This window comes from Frankliniella occidentalis, unplaced genomic scaffold (assembly GCF_000697945.3).
Source record: "Frankliniella occidentalis isolate FOCC.00 unplaced genomic scaffold, Focc_3.1 Scaffold74, whole genome shotgun sequence".
Lineage (NCBI taxonomy): Eukaryota > Metazoa > Arthropoda > Insecta > Thysanoptera > Thripidae > Frankliniella > Frankliniella occidentalis.
Window position 1 is genome coordinate 844,644 of NW_026267204.1, and position 3,932 is coordinate 848,575.

Sequence of the window (3,932 nt, forward strand, 5' to 3'; positions counted from 1 at the left end):
GGGGGGGGGGCACACACAGGCCGCACATGGGCCGCACACCCGCTCCGCCCTGCTGCTCCGCTCAGACTGGATGGCGCGCCCCGCTCTATTGTCGCGTCTATCGCGAGGCGCCCTAATAGTCTGGGAGAGTGCGCTGCTAGCTCTGGACCGCGGGGAGGGCCAGCACCACCAGCGTCACGATGAATGTCATGCGACGATTATCTCACACACAATGTGGCGCCAACGGGCCCATATGCCACATGTGATGACTGACTTTCACCTGTGATTTTCGGTGAGCGCCAGCCCAGCCCCGAGCAGAGGTCTTAATTTCCAGTACCCCTAAGTGTATTTTTGGCTAATTCCAAAGAATTCTTTTTAATAATCTCCCTGCAAAGTTTCATTGTTTTCTATTTTATCTGGAAATATTTCATTTTTTTTTCAAATTTTTCCTGGAAAAGTTTCGATTTTTTTCCCGGTGAAAGTCGGACTTAAAAAGCCCCACGGTGATAAAACTTTCTTGGATTTCAGGACCTGGTCTTGAAACTTATGGAGAACGCCAATGGCATCCAAGAGTAGGTCTTGAAATACATGAAACTATTTTTACCGTGCCGAGCCCCGAGTCCTGCCCTGCCATGGCGACGCCTGGCAGGTAGGCTACCGCGCGGAATAGAGTGCAGGCGTGCGGACGGGTTGACTACACGCAAGGCGTCCCGGAGAGTCACGTAGCTCAGCTCGGGGAGCTCCAGAGGCATCAACGGCGAGTCACCGTGCCGGTGGAGCTTAATAATCGCATTTGCAGATGTACGTGCATAACTTGTGCGTCCAAGGGTGCAAAATTTCAAAGTTTACAAAATGTCTAAAATTTGCACATCACACAAGTGTGCAACCTTAAGTAGACTCTATGTAATTTGCAAATCTGGCACACGGCACACTTGTTTTAGCAGTGTAAGATTCGTACACACAGACGTCTTTTTTTCGAAGAAAGGATTTATTTTAGCAAAACGGTGGCATTCGGGGATGCCAGGAATTCCTCTCCTAGTTAAGGGCTCTGCCCGTCATCGCGATGTCGTCGAAGCCGGGGGAAGGTCGCCTGGCGCAGCTGAGCCGCGCGAGCTAAAGTCCTTGGGCTCTGAGAAATCTCCGGCCCTATCGGAGACAAGGATATTAAACATTTGACGAAATTAGATGATAATAACACTAACCTAATGCACGTTCATTCCAATTATTTCCTAACGCAGCTAAAATAGCATCTTTGTCGTCCTTGTTGTATACAATCCGTTTAGCCATGTTGAAGGGAATTACCTGAACTCACGATTTTCTTGAAAGACGTGTAGTGACTGTACTTTGATTTGGATTTGAATGCCCTTTCTGCTCTGCGATAGCCTCTAGCGAGGTCCACGCCGTGGGCTGCGGCTTACGGCCGTCGCTATCTGGACAGGCCCTAGGTGGTCGTGGAGGCCGAATGTAGGTTGGGTGCCCCGAGAGGCCAGAGGGGTGAATCACTCGTCATTTAGAGTCGGTCTTGTTTTCGGTCGGGTCGGGCGCGGGACGAATGCGAACCGATGCGAACGCTTACGAGGCGAAGTAGTGGGAGGGGAGTATGCCTGTTGTAGGCAGGAGAGTCTTGTGGCCTTGGCGAGCTGTTAGCGGGCGCCAGGTAATTGCCTTACCTGTGCGAGTCATCCCGAAGAGGGAGAGAGAGAGAGAGAGAGAGAGAGAGAGAGAGAGAGAGAGAGGGAGAGGGAGAGGGAGAGGGAGAGAGAAAAGGAGGAAGGGGCACAGGTGAGGAGAGCAATGAGTGTGGCGAGCTGCTTGACGACATGCAGGCGCACGGCGCGCACGGCTCGGAGGGCGTGGAGGAGGACGAAGACATGGCGCAGCGAGAACAACGAAGAGTAGGGTTGCGACGGCCGGTAAGGTTACCGGTAACGTTACCGGAAAAATTGGTAATTTACAGTAATTTACCAAATGCTCGGTAACGTGGAAAAAACGGTAATGATAGCACTTTAAAATGAGTCAAAAACTCACTTTTCAGAAGCAAAAATCACATTTGGAATGGTAAATATGACATATTATTATCTTTTTAGTAACTTTTTAGGGACCTGATCGCAAATTTGTCATGATTCTTAAGTTTAAACGGCATAGCTTTAGATAACGATTTTTATAGGTGTACTTTTGGTATATCTATATACAACTGATGTTTATGAAAACCAGATGATAAACACAAATATTCCAATAGATTTAGCTAATACCGGCTATTCCGCTACTTTATAGGCAGTACACACGAATTTCGATCGCCAAGAAATAGTAAATTGCCAATTTGTCTCCTACAAATCGAATTTTTCCAATTTTTCCATTATTTCCGGTAAATTACCAATTTTACCGTAATTTACGGTAACATTGATTGTTACCGGTAATTTCGTAACCCTAACGAAGAGACTGATAATAACAACCAACAACCGGAACCGTGGTGTTGTTTTGTTCAGGGATGACCAGAGACTCGAAAGTAGATTTTGCCACGCGATAGAGCAATTGCGAAATAGATAAAAATTTCTCTATCGTTTTGTCTAAGTGACAAATTTTGACTGCGGCGCCAGGCGAGTCAAATGAGACGAGTTTTCTTCACGGTTGTTGGCTCAACTATACTTGGAGCTCTTTACAACCAAAGCAATAGTTTGCTGAAACTTTTTAAATTCCGCCAGGTGCGTGAGGGAATGGTGCGTCGGCTGGACAAAGTGCAAGTAGTGCACTCGGCAAAGGGGGACACTTCTGCCGGAAGTGGGGATGATGGGGAGGCGGATGTGGAAGGACAGAGGGGCCCACGACGGCGGCGTGGCGTGGCGCTCGCACGACGACGCCTTTGGGCTCAAAGCGGTACGGGGTGGGGCCGCGGCGACGCCTCTACGGGTGCAGTGGGCCGCGTCGGGGACGGTCACGGGCCCAAAGGTGGCGGCGCGGGGCGGGGCGGGGCCGCAGAACGGGATGTCACGAACAGAAGGAGATCAAGCCGTCATCGCCGCGGAGGGCAGCAAAGCACAGCTCAGCCCGTGCAGAGTGACGGCCTCCTGTTTGCTGCCTTTACTTACGCAGCCTCAGCTCCTTTATGCCTTTTGCCCTTAACTTTTCTTTTCTCCCCTCCCCGCACTGCGGGAACCACAAAAACAATGACAGAATGCCGCTTTCTTCGTGCCCCGCGGATGTTTGTTCCCCGCATAGACTTGACTTAAAATTATTTCTGGGAGCCGCAGAGAAAGAGAGATTGCCATCATGTACACTACCTCTGTTTTACCTCTATTTCTGTTTGAACTTGGAAGCCGCAAAGAAAGAAACCGCTGTCGCGCGTGTATTGTTCATTTGCAAATCAGCAATTCAAGACAAGTGTCGCTGCCCCCGCCCCACACGCGCCTGAGCCTGGCCGCCCTGGCCGTGGAGCTCGAGAGCCTTGTAGTGGGTCTATCTGGCCGAGCAGAGCGCCGAAACGGGAACGGAACGCTGCGCTTAAAAGAGCAGCCGCACACACACACGCACGATAACGCACCGCAACGTCGAGGGAGCTGTAGGGGGAGCAAGTTATGCACGTAACATCTGCAAAGACGAATATGAGGTGGTCCCACGAGCGCGGTGACTTGCCGTCGATGCCTCTGGTGCTGCTAGGTGACTCTCGGGGACGCCCTTGCTGGTAGGCAACCCGTCCGCACGCCTGCACGCGATTCCGGGTGGTAGCCTAACTACCTGCCAGCCGGTCGAGAGAGGTGAAGGGGTACGTTTTTTGTCCCTTCCGCTAGAGACAGTCTTTAAGGGACTGTCTAAAATGCGCCGACAAATTTTCCATCCTCCTCCTCATCCCGCCCAACACCCTTTTGGAAAGGGACTAGACTGGGGAGGGAATAGATAAATCCATCCTCTGCCGCGGCCGCGCCGCGCCGCCATCCGTCTCCGCCCCGCCCCGCCCC

The 3,932-nt window shown here is 51.4% G+C and overlaps 1 protein-coding gene across 1 annotated transcript in view; it reads left to right on the forward strand.

Annotated features, from left to right (window-relative positions):
• LOC113210124 (uncharacterized) overlaps positions 1-3,932 on the forward strand; it is a 24,783-nt gene that overhangs the window by 1,067 nt on the left and 19,784 nt on the right. The gene's annotated exons all lie outside the window — the stretch shown is intronic.